The 17702-nt window shown below is 47.6% G+C and overlaps 1 protein-coding gene across 1 annotated transcript in view; it reads right to left on the bottom strand.

Moving 5' to 3' along the window:
* The window catches only part of LOC129382702 (uncharacterized), a 674466-nt gene that overhangs the window by 499309 nt on the left and 157455 nt on the right, over positions 1-17702 (bottom strand). Inside the window, exon 3 of the mRNA XM_055066819.2 lies at positions 1611-1845. The gene's annotated coding sequence lies outside the window, so the exon portion shown is untranslated. The remainder of the gene's footprint in view (positions 1-1610; positions 1846-17702) is intronic.

The raw sequence follows: 17702 nt of genomic DNA, 5'->3' as shown, positions 1-17702 counted from the left end.
CGTGATGATGTGTTCTAGTCAACATTTCGGACACAATTTTAGAGCGAAGCTGTTAAGCGGTAGTTTCTCCACTATCGTGTTCACGTGTGGAAAGAACTACCATCATCAGCAACAGCGCGAGCATCGTCGTATTCTTTCTCAGCTGGCTCCGTTGCCACTCGTCATTCCGCCGTACAATTTGTTTGACTTCTGTCGTCGTAATGGGCAGGCAGCGTTTTTGGGGTATGAGTTACTGCTTAAGGGGGTATGAGCTATTGATTGTCCTATGTGACGGACAGATTGAATTTCGAAGCAATTTTGAAAAATCACAAGCAGCAACGACGGGCGATGCTACTAATCCCACTGCCGAGCAAGCTCGATACATCGAACGCAGGCGACAACCGCGGACTGCGGGCATACCGTCACTGACGTTGTTCTCTCTGTCGCAGCTCAACGTGTGTGTAACCCCATTAAGAAGCACAATAACGGAAGCAATAAATGAGAAAGACTTTGATGAACCTTCGAGATTTATCCAGTGATATACACCGGGGCGGCACGTTTCAGCTTCGCTTGTTAACCATCTGTACGGAATGCTTGGGCTAATTATTTTTCCAGATCGTAGCCATACACAGCTTCGCTGGAAAAAAATATACTGAGCTACAGCGTGTCGTTAAATGTGGCGAGCATTGAACTTAAATATTGAATGAGTCAAAACCCTTCGAGAGACTTCCACCTCACACATTAAACTTGACACCCATGGCACGCGCCAAACATTGCTACGGTCACAGGTGCGCTCTGGTTGTCGACGTCTCACGGTAAACGTCAAAATTAAAATTTACTACATTTCTTAAGCATTGCACTCTAACTTTGCATCGACAGTGATTACAACGCAGGGAAAGCGCCAGGAAATGGTTAAACAAACTAATTGCGAAACACCAGTGAGGCATGTAGCAAACCATAGTTCGCTTCAACTCATGGTTGACGTGTAAGCATTGTTTTTGGCTCCTTTATCGTATTTCTACTTAGTTTTATTTTTTATGGAAACGGTAAATATATGCTTATAAGTGTCGCATATTTGTCATTGAGATTTGGTCATGTGTGCACGTGTACCACACCTATATATACTGTTCTGAAAATAACTGACAAAAATAACTTGACTTTACCACAGCGAAAATCCTGTTTCTTGTAAATGCAGTAGGGTCTTTTGCTGTATGGAGTTTATTAGTGTTTATTCGTATTTTACTCTGCTATTGCCTTCCTGCTTCAAGATTTCATTCAGCAATGTATAAATTGCAGTACTTTACACTGTTACAATGCTGTGGATGTGTACATTAGGACTTATCTTAATGCTAAACTGAAAGCTGTCTTGATGTGTAATTTCCTTTGGAAGATCGGTTATATATTCTCCTACATTCATTCTACTTTTATGATAATATTTCCCGCGTCATCAACTTTGCCCAACTAGAACATGATTAAAATCGGCACACTCTGGGTTCTACTTTTTACCCATAGTTCTTTGCAAGTAGCTTTAAGAAAAAGGTAATTCAAATATTTCCATTCATGACCGTTAAAATGTTTTCACTACAGCATACCGTCATAGTCAATACATATATGACAGAAGAAAAGCTCACCTAAAATCCACTGAGAGTCCTGCTTCTGTTTTCTTGTATTCGCCATTGTGAAGTGACGCCACCAATTTCTTGTAGGCTCTGTCATCGTGCTGCCAATTCTTTGCGGCTTGTGAGAGCGTGTTGCCGCCAACAATCACGTGGGTGCAAACATCGTCGGCGGGTAACGCATAATCGTAACCACCACCATCATCAGCGCTAAGGAAGCAAAAAAGTACTTTGTTCGCGCCTGCGAATCCTGAAACGAAAAAAAAATATTCACAGCATTACGGCTGAGAGCGATTAAAAGAGACCGATTAAACTGTTGAACTGCGTCGATCGCCTTCTCCCAATCATCATCAGGCTATTTTCTGTCCACTGCAGAATGAAGGCCTTTCCCTGCGATGTCCAATTACTTCTGCTCTGCGCCAACGAATTCCAACTAGCATCTGCGAATTTCTTAGTTTCATCACCCCACCTTGTCTCCTGCCATCCTAGACTTCGCTTACCTTTTCTTTGCACCCATTCTGTAACTCTAATGGTTCACCGGTTATCTAACCTACGCATTACATGTCCTGCCCAGCTCTATTTTTTTCTCCTAATCTCAATTAGAATATCGACTATCGCCGTTTGCTCTCTGATCCACACCGCACTCTTGCTGTCTCGTTACGTTACGCCTAACATTTTTCGTTCCATTGCTCTTTGCGCGGTCCTTAACTTATTTTTGAGCTTCTTTCTCAATCTTCAAATTTCTGTCCATATGTTAGCACCGGCAGAATGGATAGATTGTACACCTTTCTTTTCGATGATAATGGTAAGCTTCCAATCAGGATCTGACAACACTTACCGTATGCGCTCCAACCCATATTTATTCTTTTGTAAATTTCATTTTCACGATCACGGCCCCCATGAGTAACTAACCTAGGTAAGCGTACTCCTCCACAGACTCTAGAGGCTGACTGGCGATCTTGAACTCTTGTTTCGTTGCCCGGTTATTGATACTTTTTCGTCTTGTGCATATTAATCTTCAACCCAACTCTGACGACCTCTATGTTAGGCCCTCAATCCTTTCTTGTAACTTGTCCCCAGTGTTGCTTAACAGGACAATGTCGTCTGCAATCAAAGGTTGCTGAGATAATCGCCGTTGATCCTCACTCCTAAGCCCTCCTAGGGCGCTATAACGTAAAAATATTCCCAACTTTTCTACTCCGATTCTGTAATCAGCCCTCTGTGATTGGTGAAACACTTTTTTAGATCACCCCCACTTCACCAGTCACGTGACGTCACGACAACCGCGTTAGCTCCCCATCTGATTTGACGTGTGCAGACTGATTATGCCTGATTTGGCCGAACAGTAGAAAAATGTTATTTCTGATTCGACGCCTTTTCGTCATTAGCCTCCAGCTATCGGTCAAAAGTTTTCGGGCTGCACCCACTTCACTTGCCTGTCACGCGACGTCACAAAACTTCAAAAACTTACCGCGTCAAAGTGACGTGTACGCATTAAAGATGCAATAATATGCCGAACAAAACTGAATTTCCTTCCGAATAGACGCAGGCTGCCCTGTTCGGAAAGGAATAAAAGAAAGTTGCTGCCGATCGCTCAAGCGCTAGGTACTCGAACCTGCCGAGAGCATGGGTTTATTTGCGTATAAAAAGACTTCTTGCGTAGCCGTGTAACGATTTTGAGCCCTTTCGGCACGTTTACGACTCATTCCTCCAACTCTTCATTGGTTAGGACCCGTTTTAGCGGCATTCTTAACCTTGCGTTTCATGCCGACGCGATTTTCGACCAGCCATCGCCAGCTAAGCAAGGGAAAGCGAACCAATCGCAGACGCCGGCCCCACCCTGTTCATCCGGTTATCAACTATCAGTGCAGTGGCTCAGCCCTATAGAATCCTTGTCCACTTGAGCGTGCTCTTCGCCTCTTGTCAGCCAACTAGCTAAGACACGCTGCTCAGTGTAGGCAATGTTATTCGTTTTTCAAGTAAACAAAAGTACCTCCTATGAACCCGGAGAGCGTTTGATTGGTCTGTTCTGGCAACCCTGCGGGTGACCGCCCGGTGCTTGCTTCGGCGGCAACGGAAATTTGACGTCAAGAGTATGGAATAAAAACATATTGGAATAGCTTAACGTTGTAGGACCCCTAGTTTAATAGCTTGTCTATGTAGCCGCAACGTTTTTCTTCTGAACATGGGGTGGCCGGAGGGAGTCCGGACCACAGCAACAGTGCTCCTGCTGAATCTCCGTAAAAAAGGGCTGCCATTTCTAGCCAGTGCGACAGAGGCTGGTGCTATGAGCGTACTGAAGAACCGGTAGAAAATGCGGTCACAAGAAGAAGACCAAGAAATAGTTTAGATATGAGGATCTTTGGTTCAGAAATGATCGCTTTGCATCTAAACAATATCTAATACTCAATCGTGATGCCAAATGGCATACACCAATAAGCTAGGTTGTATTCTGTGACAAAACCTCAATATGTGTAGAACTTTATGTGTAAAGACTTTTTTTCTTCTTTTTTTCAGCTTGTATCTAGCTTGGCACATGGTTGCTCGTTACTGGCGGCCATAGGCTGCGTTTTTCCATTGCCTTTTTTTCTATTTCAAGCCTTGCTTTTCCTTGTGAACGCATGTTATCAGTGTAACGGTTATGGCTACTGCCACTTTCGCATCCATTTTCGCGTTTCTACAACTCCTTTGCATGAAAGCACGCAGCGCAGTTTGCTACCGATTCTGAATTTGCAGTCGGGCAAAGTGAACAGCCGCAAAACGTCACTGATCCAAATTACGAGCATCAAGGTTTCCAAAGGCCTAAAATATGTATGCGAATTTATTTATTGAATTATTTATTAATTATTTATTATTTAGAAGGCAATCATAATGCACTGCAGGCACATATTCGCCGTCACAGTTGACATCGCCACGGCCCGTGTATAGTGGAAGTGCGAGAACGTCATAGCCACGCGTGGTATGCTGTCGATGCGAGCGAAAGCGTGCGAGGTTGCTTCAAGAAGGATGACCTAAGCTCGCACGCGCAAAGAAAGACGGGGGAGGCAGTAGGCCATCTTCCATTGTGCGCCCTGCAGCTGGGGGGGTGGAGGGGGGTGTTTTTGTAGCGGCGGCTGCGTATTGCGCTGGTAAATGGGGCCGCGTGGGCCCTGCATTGAAAATGACGTGTATTGAAAATGGCGCGTCATGGGCTGAAAGCTTGATGTGCGCTGTGTTCTCGCCGCTTAGTTCGCGTTGAAGCGTGCGGCAGCATAAAGCGCAATGCCACTCCTGCGAACGCCCAACATTTCCACAGCGAGTGTCCGCGATCAACGAGCGAATTGTTCATGTTTGCATTTGCGCACGTGACACCATGCTTGTTAATTCATTTAGTAAACGAATGTTAACAATAGTATGCAGCTGATAAAACCACTATCTGTAGATCGTTAGCTGTTGAATAATTTTCTATAGCTATGGATGCATCGTCTTTCGGGCAAGGTTGAGAACTCTTTTATTTATTTTTCATCCATTCATTGATTATCTCAATCATTCGCATTCTTCATATTACAAACATATCTAAATAGGCAGTATCGTTTCTGGAAGTGTCCAAGACCTACCCGCGGCTAAAAAACCTAATGATACGCCAATATAAGGACAATAAAGCCGAGGAAGACACTGAAAATAAAATGTTGTAGTAAATTAAAAACTGAAACATTAGACAGAAAGGAAATGCAAGAGTACAACAGACAGCTTGTTTCTACTTAGAGCCAAACCCACGTCAACCACATTACGCCTGCATTCTTTGCAGATTCCCCTATGGCAGATTTTGTCGTGTGGCCAAGATTTTTGTATTTTTATGCTTATACTAGATCTCGCCATGAATATGTTACCGAGTACCATACTGTACTATACTGACATGATGAGGCTCACAGCGCACGAAAGGACAAGAGCACAGAATGAAATGGTACACGGTGCGTGGTACGTGAGGTCTTATCACCTCAACATGTAACACATCAGTTGCCTATTGACGGAAGTATTCGCTCTCTTGACATGATGTTTTTATTCCTTGACGAAGATATCGACTGGAAGTACGAGCAGCACGCCAAGAATTCGCTGCTCTCATATCAATCGGCGCACTCAAAATCGGTCAGGAGTGGAAGTGTGGAGGCATGCCTGTCCAATGCATTATGTACGTCAAGTTGTGAGTTTTACCTGTGCGCTTGAACGACCAGACAATCCGTCTTCAGTTGGTGGGTTATCCCACGCATATACTTGTCAGCGTTGCTGAGGATCTTCTGAATTCAAAGTCGTCTAGCGAGCCTCACTCTAGCCGATTTAAGGAAAGTTGTGATCATCCCGTATATCCACGGCTTATCGCACCGAATAAAAAAGACAAAACACCGTGCGAATGTCAAATTAGTGTTTTCCTCTGCGACAAAATTGGAATGTCTGTGCAGCCACTGCAGGCGTGGCCTACCTAAAAAGCCAGTGTGCAATAAGAATCATCAGAACAAGTTTGTTGAGCGTGCTAAGGCAGTAGTGTGCAACCTTACATGAACATGTAGTAACAATGATGTGGGACAAAGCTTAAGGTCTCTCAATGAGCGTTTAAAGGAACGCCGCTAAAACGTAAACGAAAAGAGGGAAGGGTTCCTCGATGCGCGCTGCAGACACTGCAGGCAATCCTGTGTCAGTGAAAGTGATGACCAACGTACTACGTGTGTTCCACAGTATATATCCTGCTCCATTGTTGGCAGCAGCAGCGGTCAGATAAACCACGAAATTATCGAAGCCGAAATAATTGATAGGCAAGGGGACAAGAGCGTTTGAATGCCACCAATGGGGCTTTTGTTTAAAGAATTATCCTATGTGCACAAAGTTACGTGAGGAGGTAGTGATAGCAGAGATAAGCTTAAGGAATTGAAGGAGTTCATTAGAAGCTATTTAACCAGTGTAAGAATTTGGAACAGGTGATATTAGCGTGAGATATGAACGCACACATGGATGATATAGACTGATGTACTTATCACAATGGTTATCTGGCGCTGGATCTCTGTGATGAAAAGAACGTTACAGTACTTAACAGGAAAAATGAGTGTCATGGAAAGGTAACGTGGCCGTACTAAAAGAGGAAATATTGCGTCGATTAAGCCTTGTCTCACAAATGGTCTACGAATGACTACACCAAATTACTGATGCACACTGAAAAGATAACATGTGTAGTGACCATAAATGTTTATTCTTAAGATTCGGAAGCGATACTGAGCCGAAACACCAATCAATTGCATCAAAATTTCGAAAACTGAAAGAAAAGCAAATAATAGAGTTTGCAAAGATTATGTAGAAGAAGATGGAGGCGTTTCCTACAACAGTCTAGCAATATAAAGAACTGGTAGACATGATGGAGTGAGATAATACAGACGAAGGGAAAACAAGCTCCTTGATTCAGAAGAGGAAACCATGGGCGCAATAACGCAAAACTATTCCAAACTTTTCTATTCCAATTCTGCAGTCAGCCCACCGCGATTGGTCAAAAACTTTTTGCACCACCCCCCCTTCATCTGTCTGCCACGCGGCATCACTAATACCGCGATAGCTCCCCATATGATATGACGTGTGCACGCTAAGTATGCATAATTTGACCGAACAAAACAAAAATAGGTATTTCTGATTCGACGCCTTTTTGGCATTAGGCCGCTGCTATGGAGGGCATCGTCACTGCGAGGCATATGGTGTAAATTCTTGCACGTAATCTTGTTGAGAGCTCGGTAATCGATACAAAATCACACGGAGCCATCTTTCTTTCGGGCCAAAACGATGGGAGGCGACCAAGAGTTAGCAGAGGGGCGGATTATCTCAGGTTGCAGCATGTCGGCAACGTTTTGCTGAATAATCTGGCACTCGGCTAGAGACACCCGATACGCCCGGTGACGTACAATGGATCTGTCGTCTGTCTGAATGCGGAGCTTTGTGACGGAAGTCTGGCCGAATGTGGAAGAATGGGCGTGGAATGAAGTCTCATGCCTCATGAACAAACTAAGTAAATGTGGTGTCTGCGAAGGGGTCAAATCGGGGCTGATTAATGCAAGAGCAGAGGTAGAGGGAGAATGTCCAGCATAAGTGATTTCAGGCGAAGCCACCTTCAGGGGGAAGATACAGAGAGGCTCGAAATCAACAACGCAAGCCAAAGTGGCGCCTTTAGGAAGAAGAATTTTCTCGGGTGTTGTGTTCCTCCAGGCGTGAATCACAGTCACACTGTCCAATCTAACTAGGTCTGATACAATGGATATCCCCTTTGTGAAACAACACGCAGAAGGTAATACTAATGCATCTCCATAGTCTATGACGTCGGACGCGATGGTCAGAATTTGCTGACTGCCTGGAGGTAGCGCGGTATCTTCTGCAGCGAGCAGATGAAGTGGCTGGTACTTTTTGTCGCCAATCGAATAATCAGTGTCGGTCATACGTACGACACGTTGCCCACAACAGATAGCAGCAGAAGCAGAGGCAAGGAAATCCCATCCTAAAATTTGCTGGTGGGAGCATCGCGACATCACAGCAAACTGTATGTGGTGGATATATCCATCTAGTATTACACGCACAGTACAAAATGCGGAAGGGTGGACAGAGTCCCCTTGAGCTGCAACCAGCAGTGGTCCATCGTAAGGCGTAACTTTCCTGCGACGCTTACACAAATCAGCATGCGTAACAGATAAAGTGGCACCAGTGTCCACCAAAGCTTCAACTTGCACAACCTCAACGAACACAGGCATCATATTACAAGGGTGAGCTGGAAGATTTGTATTGATGTCGGTAAATGCAGTTTTTATTCCGAAAATTGCATTACTTAGTTTTCCGGGCGATGATCAGAGGTGAACGTGGCAGGCCAGAGCGGGGACAAGGGGTGGCGGAAGGGCGAAGGTGAGCGGCGTCTGGTGCTGTGGTAACCATTCGCTGTCTCGGTTGTTGCGGGCGGAGATGTGGAATGGCGTGGAGGGGACTCGTAACGCGGGTTTTGAGAAGTCGCACCACCAGCATACGCATTGCGTTCACTCATGTCGTACCCGCGACGCTCATCTTGTTGGCGCTTGCGGAAAAAACGGATATGTGGCCGCGATAACCACTGTAATAGCAAAGAGGATGAGATGGTCGCCAAGGCAGGCAGTAGGGGCCACTCAATACGTTGGGAGATAGTGCGGTCAGATGCCGCGATGAAGGCTCAAGTGGTATTTAGGGGACATTGGCCGGAGGACCGACACCAACCTGCGCGTACGTCGGTAGAGACAACGTGGAACGGACGCCAGTTGGAGACGCTGTAGCACCCTGGGCGTATGTTGGTAAGGGGCATGGAGCTGGAAGGTCAACATGTGAAGAGCAAGTCATGGATGCGAGCTTCTCCTTGGTGACGTTGCCAACACTACACCAGAAGGCTGAGGAGGAAGGACAAACGGTGATGGAAAACCAAGTGATTGAAATTCCTCGCGGTAATCGCCCGAATCATTACACGCAGGTCAGGGTCCGCTGTAGAACGGTGCTCGCAGTCCGGCTGCAAGCGTACCGACTCGAGGAATTCGACGTGCTTGCATGTCAAGATGATGTCAGCGACGCTAGCCGGGTTATTTACGACGAGCGCGTTGAAGGATATGACGTACCCTGTCCGACTCAGCCATATGATCCTTGACACGGCGACAGAGTGAAAGCACATCCTCGATGTACGATGTGTAGGACTCACCGAAGAGTTGTTTGCGTGTATCAAGAGTTTTCTTTGCAAGGGCGCAGCGAACCGCCGGCGTTGCAAATATTTGTCGAAACTACCGCTTGAAGGTGGTGTCATTCGGAGAAATCAATCTGATTGCTGAGAAACCAGGTCTTCGCCACACCTGTCCAATATAACGAGACAGGGCGGAGCTTGAGTTGATCATCCCACCGATTAGCCGAGCTTACGCGCTCGTAATGTCCAGCCACTCATCATCAACTTCACCGCGAAAACCAGCGAACAGATGGCGATCAAGCTGCTGGCCACTGATGGTCAGAGAAGGTGCGGCTTGCGGTGTCGAGATGGTTACTCCAGAGATACTCCAGGGAGTATGCCAGGCGTGCAGAGGACGGGGGATCAAGAAGCTCCTCCACTACTTGTGACGTCGCCGTAAGGGCAGACCTTTATTGAGCCTGAGAGACGCAGCGAAGGACCTTCGGCACAGTCAACTATGATGATGAGCCTACCCGCACGATGAAGGGCACACACTTGATCCTGATAATATGCTGATGACGAAGTTGACAATAAATGCCCACCCTAAATCCATATATATGTATATATATATATATATATATTGTGACGAAGATCGGCAGGCTGAAAAGCCCCGTTGCCATCGCGTGGCTCGTACCCAGTTGGTTCACTAGCGGCGCCCTACCTGCGGGTGCGGAGTTTGTCGCTGCTGCTCTACGAGCCGAATAAACCCTCCTTACAATTGGTGGAGCTGCTGGGTACAACCGGAATCCTGGAACTTCGTAATCAGACACTGCAGCCTGTCTTCATAATGCCGGAAGAAGGACCACCGCAACCACAACCCGCTGCCCCGGTGACTACCATGGTCTGCCCCGGCCCGTTGCGGCAACGCGACCCACCCATCTTCAGTGGTACCGAAGACCATGACGTAGAAGACTGGCTCGCTGACTACGACCGGGTGAGCATCCACAACCACTAGGACGACACCAAAAAAACTTAATTACGTGTGGTTTTATTTGAGCGGTGTCGCCAGCGTGTGGCACCGCAACCACGAACGGGATCTGACGACGTGGACGACCTTCAAGACTAACGTGACAGAGGTATTTGGGCGCGCCGCGGTTCGCAAGCTTTGCGCCGAGCAACGTTTGCGTGGCCGTGCGCAACAGTGCGGGGAGACATTTACCAGGTATATAGAATATGTTGTCGACCTCTGCAACCGCATTGACGTCACAATGGCTGATGCGGAGGAGGTCCGCCATATCTTAAAAGGCATTGAAGACGACGCCTTCCAGATGCTGTCGGCGAAAAATCCGTCGACAGTCTCTGAACTCGTCAGTCTCTGTCAAAGCTTCGACGAACTACGCAAACAACGCGTAGCCACCCGCCAATCTACACCTCAGGCCACTTCAATGTCGAGCTTGGCTGCTGCCCCGGATAACTCCTCGCTGCTGCTACAGATCAAGGAGTTCGTCCGTGAAGAGGTGGCTTGTCAGCTTTCCTTGATTCCACATACACATGGCCAGCCGAGTACTCCGTTGGCGCCCGCTCTTCAATCTGTCATCAAGGAGCAGGTAGCCGACCACATTTCGCCTTCTTTCCAGCAGGCTCCGACGGCCGCTTCCCTGACGGACGCCGAAGTCGCGATGAGGCCTGTGCCACAGACCTACGGCCCCCTTCGCCCACCTTTGCGCCCACCCGTATCCCCTCCAGTCCGTCCACTGGTGCACTATGCACGACCTCAAGACCATTGGCGTACGGAAGACAACCATCCGATTTGTTTTTATTGTGGCCGTGCTGGACACGTGGCACGTCACTGTCGCCTGCTTACACCGAACGTGCCCAACAATGTGCGTCCATATGCGCCACGTTTCCAGTAACGCCGCAACTATTCGGACACCTTTGAATCTCCTCTTGCCGTCGACACCGCATTCTCCGCCTCTCGCCGTTCAACTTCTCCTCGCCGCCGGTCTCTTTCCCCCATGCACCGGCGGCGGAGCCCTCTGCGCCAGGAAAACTAAAAATCGCAGTTCAGGAGGCGAGAACTGCGGTGTCAGCGAAATGTTTAAGGCTTCATACTTCCTCGAAAAACGTCATTGAAGTCGAAATAGAAGGAACATTGGAGCTAGCACTTGTCGACACCGGCGCTGTACTTTCAGCGATAGATGCCCGTATTTGCCGAAAGATAGGAAAAGTGACGACGCCGCTTTCTGGACTGTCTCTTCGAACTGCCAACGCGCAGCACGTCGAGCCATCCGGCGCCGGCACTGCTCGTGTCCTAATTCTGGAAGTCCTCTATATCATAGAATTCATCGTGTTGCCATCATGTTCACACGACGTCATATTAGGTTGGGACTTTGTATCCACACATCACGGGATCATTGACTGCGCCCGCGCCGCAATCGAGCTCTCCCAGTTTTCGGCCGATATTGTCACGGATCATAGGGAACACTTTCGCAAAATCGCTGTTTCAGAAGACAGCGTTATACCTGCATGGTCTTCCACTCTTGTCAGTATCTCTTGGGACTCTGTAGATGACGGCACAGTACTCTTCGCTCCGTGTGAACTCTTAGTTCGCCGCGGTTCACTACCACTGCCGTTCGCCCTCCTCGAGTTCAAAGCTGGCGCCTCTCTCATGTGCGTCTCATACCCATCGGCTGAACCAATTACTTTACGCCACCGTGAAAGCCTTGGCAGAGCAGAGCCACTGACCTCATCTTCAATATTTGAAACGATGGACGACGGCACTTATCTTGCTGCTCTCGAGGCATCGCCTCCTCAGTCACTGCCGCATTCTTTTGCACCAGCTATTGCCAGTGACCTAACGACGACGCAGCGCGACGAACTTCTTCGCTTGCTCCAAGGCTTCTTTTCCTCTTTTGACTGCCAAGCAACATCATTCGGCCGCAGAAGGACTGTTTCGCACACTATCGACACTGGGAGCCATGCACCAATTCAACAGCGTCCCTACCGGGTATCGGCGACTGAAAGACGCGTTATCAATGACCAGGTGCACGATATGGTCAATCGCGGAGTCATCCAGCCTTCTAGTAGTGCCTGGGCGTCACCAGTCGGCCTAGTTAAAAAAAAGAAGACGGCACCATAAGATTTTGCGTCGATTATCGAAGGCTTAACAAGATTACTCGAAAGGATATATACCCATTGCCACGTATTGACGACGCACTTGACTGTTTGCAAGGAGAGGAGTTTTTTTCCTCCTTAGATCTCCGCTCTGGCTACTGGCAGGTGCCCATGGCTGACGCTGATTGTTCTGAAACCGCGTTTGTAACAGCAGAGGGCTTGTATGAATTCACTGTAATGCCGTTCGGCCAGTGCAATGCACCCGCCACCTTTAACGCATGATGGACGGGAACCTACGCGGCCTGAAGTGGCATACTTGTCTCTGCTACCTCGACGACGTTGTCTTTTTTTCCCCTGACTTCCCGACCCATCTTCGGCGTTTACATCAAGTTTTGACCTGTCTCTGGAATGCTGGTCTCCACCTTAACTTAAAGAAGTGCCGATTTGGAGCTCGAACATTAATTATATTAGGCCACGTTGTCTCCATAGAAGGTATACTTCCTGATCCAGCTAAACTTCGCGCCGTATCCGAATTTCCGAAGCCCACTAACTTGTAAGCACTACGCAACTTCATTGGCCTATGCTCTTATTTTCGACGTTTCGTTCGCAATTTCGCTACTGTGATCGCACCACTAAACCAACTTCTCGAAGGAGACAACGAGCTTTCTGCTTGGTCGGAAGCCCTTGATGATGCATTTACGACTCTTCGTCACCTACTGACGTCTCCGCCAACCTTGCGCCATTTTGATCCAAGCGCACCTACAGAGCTTCACACTGATGCCAGTGGTGTCGGCCTTGGTGCCGTGCTAGCACAACGCAAGAACACTAATGCCGAATACGTAGTCACTTATGCCAGTCGTGCCCTCACGAAACCTGAGGCCAATTACTCGGTAACAGAAAAGAGTGTCTGGCTATCGTATGGGCTCTTCAAAAATTTCGTCCATATCTCTACGGTCGACGCTTTGACGTGGTGACGGATCATCACGCTCTTTCCTGGTTATCTAACCTAAAAGACCCGTCGGGCCGCCTCGCTCGGTGGGCCCGCCGAATCCAGGAATATGATATCTGTGTCGTCTATCGCTCTGGACGCAAACACTATGACGCCGATGCCCTCTCGCGCTCCCCAGTTACTTCAGACAGCAGCACTTCTACCGACAGACATGACGTCTCACCACTTGACATCCTGGACATGGCATCGGAGCAACGAAAAGACCCATGGATCGTCATGATATTCGACTTTGTCAAATCTTCCGGCAACTTCGGCACCTTGAGCGTTACGCCGACAAGAGCAGCATTTCACAATCTGGGACGGACTTTTATACCGCCGCAACTACCACAATGACGGCCGCAAATGGCCTTAGTAGTGTCTCACTACCTACGACAAGAGTTATGCTCCGCTTTTCATGCTGACCCGCAGTGTGGTCACGGCGGAGTGTCAAAAACATACACACGGCTTCGCCTACGATATTATTGGCGAGGGATGTACACCTTCGTGAACAAATACGTGCGCTCCTGCATTGCCTGCCAGCGACGGAAGTGTGTCCCGCATCTCTCCACCGCACCTCTCCAACCACTTCCCTGTCCAGCTCAGCCATTTGACCGTGTTGGCATTGATATATACGGGCCTCTCCCATCTACCGGCGCTGGCAACCGATGGATTGCTGTTGCCGTAGATCATTTGACACGGTATGCTGAAACCACCGCCTTACCTACCGCATCAGCAAAAGACATCGCCTCGTTCATTCTAAACAACTTCGTTCTCCGCCATGGCGCACCTCGTGAACTGTTGAGCGATCGCGGCCGCGTATTCCTCTCGGACGTCCTGCAGTCACTCCTATCTGAATGCCAATTTATTCACCGCACTACTACTGCTTATCATCCACAAACCAATGGCTTAACAGAACGATTCAACTCACAACAGTACTCTTGGTGACATGCTATCAATGTATGTTGCATCTGACTACTCCAACTGGGATCTTGTACTTCCGTTCGACACTTACGCATATAACACTGCCTCTAAGCCACTACCGGATTCTCACCATTATTTCTGCTTTACGGCCGCCATCCCTCCAGCACCATTAATACGGTTTTCCCGTACCGGCCGGACCCTGCTGAATGCTCACCTATTTTTGCGTTTGCTCAGCACGCTGAGAAATGCCGACAACTGGCCCGTTTTTTGACGTCTGCTCAACAGTGCCGCCAAAAAGAGCGTCATGACCTCAATCCTCTCTCTCACCCCTTCCCCGTCGACTCACTCGTGTGGCTTTGGGTCCCACCTGTTGCTGCTCCTGGCCTTTCGTCCAAGCTCCTCCCGAAGTAGCACGGGCCCTACCGCCTGGTTGCGCAAACATCTCCAGTGAACTACGTGGTCGAACCCGTATCGCCATCTCCCGATCTGCATCCTCGGGGGCGAGAGACTGTGCACATTGACCGGCTGAAGCAGTATTACGATCCGCCCACCTCTTCCTAGGTCGCCAGGATGGCTACTCTTCAATTCCGGGGGTGATTGTGACGAAGAAGATCGGCAGGCTGAAAAGCCCCGTTGCCATCGCGTGGCTCGTACCCAGTTCGTTAGCTGGCGGCGCCCAACCTGCTTGTGCTGAGTTTGTCGCTGCTGCTCTACGAGCCAAATAAACCCTCCTTACAATATATACATATCCTTCATTAGCTGCTCTACGTAAGGCAACTTCGTGCAATTTCGAAGATTTGTTCGCTGAAATGGGGCGGCCTTCTATGGATATACGAGTATACAAGACCTCATAGTACGAGAGAACTCCATTTCACAGCATGAGTCCTCTCGCGCCACGAAGAGTCTGGCGTCTCTCGGTGGTGTAATCTTGGCTCGAGAAATTGTTTTATGCTTCGCTATCACTAATACTGCTTCGCCTTTCCGGAAAAATTGCAGCATCTGCCCATTTTACGTGAGTCCGAGTATAAGTGCTGCTGCGCATGACTGCTGTTGATCCGGATTTGAAGTGAATTTCAGTTACGGAGTGAATTATACAGGGTGCTAGAACTGTCATGCCCCAATACTTAAAGAAAGAGCAAATACTTGCTCAAAGAAACTCTAATGCATACTGTTTCCAGTTCAGTGGACTAGACGCCAGTAATTTTTCCGTTACTGAAATTTAATTAGGTAATTATAAATATTTACCTCAAGGAGTATTGTTGTAATTATCAAAGCGCCAAAGGGGCAGTTGTGGGCAGTCCCAATCGACAGCTAATTGGAGCGTTATCTAAGAATTCGTAAGCGCCGTTGAACAGCAGCTGCTTCCTAGTGAATGTGCTCGAATGAATATCCTCTGCAGCTACGCAGTACTGAGTCCGTTTTATTACATCTTCTGTGCTTTTATGGCCGTCGGTGGAATTCTACGGCATACATCCGTTATCCTTGCCATGACCTCATTTGACTTCCGTCTCGATCATGTAAACACTATCTTTCACATAACCCAAAAGAAAGAAATCGAGTGGAGAGAGATCAGGTGACCTAGTCGGCCAATTTAGAGGCCCGTACCTTCCAATGTACTGCGCATGAAAAGTCGCATCCAGCCAGCTTCATGCTCGGCTCCTGCTGTGTACTGGTGCCCGATCTTGCTGGTACCACTAAGGTGAAAGACGTGTCAGCAGGTCTTTAGTGAGAAGCTCATGCACCACTGGTCCAATGATTCCATCCACGTAACGTTCTCCAGTCAGTGTGTGATCGAAGAAGCCGGGACCGATTATAGCAGCGGCGTAAATTCCGAACCACATATCGAACGACCACTGCACTGGGCCCTGTGCAGTTTACCCAGTAAGGATGGGAAACAATCCAACACTGTGCATTATACAAATTTACCTGGCCACTTCTGCAAAAAATTGGCTTAATCTGTCTACTCTGATGTTGCTAAATAAGTCCGTTGACACATGGGCATTTGATAAGACCTGACTCCCAAAATCTAGACGATTCTGCAGGTCGGTATATTCCAAGGAAACGTGCAGATTAAGGTGGTACGGGAGAAAGGCCGAGTAATTTAGAATCCTCCAAATTTATGACTTGGAAATTCGTACCTGGGTGGCCGCGTCCTGCATGCTAGCATGAGGGTTGGAACTCATAAATGCTAGTACTCAAAGACGGATTCCACCGCCGCTATTTCTGGACCCTGCCGGTTTGTCTCAGATTTTCATAATTTCTGACAATTGTCGATGCGTTTGTTCTATCGCCACGCTTCCATGAGTGACATACATATGCGGCCTTCCTTTTGATGCCATTAGCAGCTCCCAAGCCAAGGATTATGTTTTCCTTCTGCTCATTAGAGAACGACACAGCGACTAGGACGAAACATAAAACACAGCTTTATACCTTTGCACTGACGTTGTTCATACTCTTTTGTGGTCATCCGCCTTGTGGCAAAAACAAAAAACAAATCTGTGCGGTTTATCTGGCCTGGTACAACAGCTATCACGGCTTGTTCCCAACTAACACCAAACGCGACGTGTTACGTCAGCCGGGGCGCGGAAGATAGCTTGATTACGAGTTCTTTTTATTTCCTCTTTTTTGTTCCGGCTAACTCAGAGGGAGATTCATCGAGGGCGCTGATTTTTGATCGAGTGGGAGCTCAGTAACGTGGTATCTTTCGTATTTCGCAGGGTTTATTTATCAATCGAAAAAGTGCTTATATCGTACGTCGCTGAAAACGCCAGAATTAGATGTCTCTTGGTTGTCCCTCCAAATGTCTTATTGAAATTTTCTTAATTAGGGTAGTATGTCTCGAGTTCAGTAATTGGTTACAATTGCATAAATAAATCTGGGTAATAAAAGAAATCAGTTGCCGCCAATCCACTGAACCGGAAATAATATGCACTATGTTTTCTTCAAGTAACGCAATCGCTTTGTTATTAATCTGGGTGTGTAAGTGTTTATTGGGACACCCTCTACATATTTAGACATCTGCTTGCAAGTTACGATGTTTCTATTGGTAATAAATGGTGTAAACTTGTAGAAGAGCTTTTTTCGTCATTTGTTAGCATTGCTTACTGGAAAGATAAGCATTGAGGAGACACGTATCATTCACGTGCATTTCACAGCCCGTTGATCAATAGCTCTGCCGAAGGGGCCACTTGAGTCTGCAGGTTCTTTTCAGGGTTAAAAAAGGCACGCTAAGCAGTTTGAAGCGAGGTGAACATAAACCAACATATTCATTCTCTAGGCGTAGGCTTTCCATTTCTTAAGAAATTATTCTTAATTTACTACCTCCTTAATTCTATTTCAAAAATATAATCAGCTTTGTCATGTGTGTATATTTGACTATATTGTGTATGCGCGTGGGGTTTACAGTGGAAATTTA

Source organism: Dermacentor andersoni, chromosome 6, assembly GCF_023375885.2.
Source record: "Dermacentor andersoni chromosome 6, qqDerAnde1_hic_scaffold, whole genome shotgun sequence".
Lineage (NCBI taxonomy): Eukaryota > Metazoa > Arthropoda > Arachnida > Ixodida > Ixodidae > Dermacentor > Dermacentor andersoni.
This window is presented reverse-complemented; position numbering and strand designations above follow the sequence as displayed.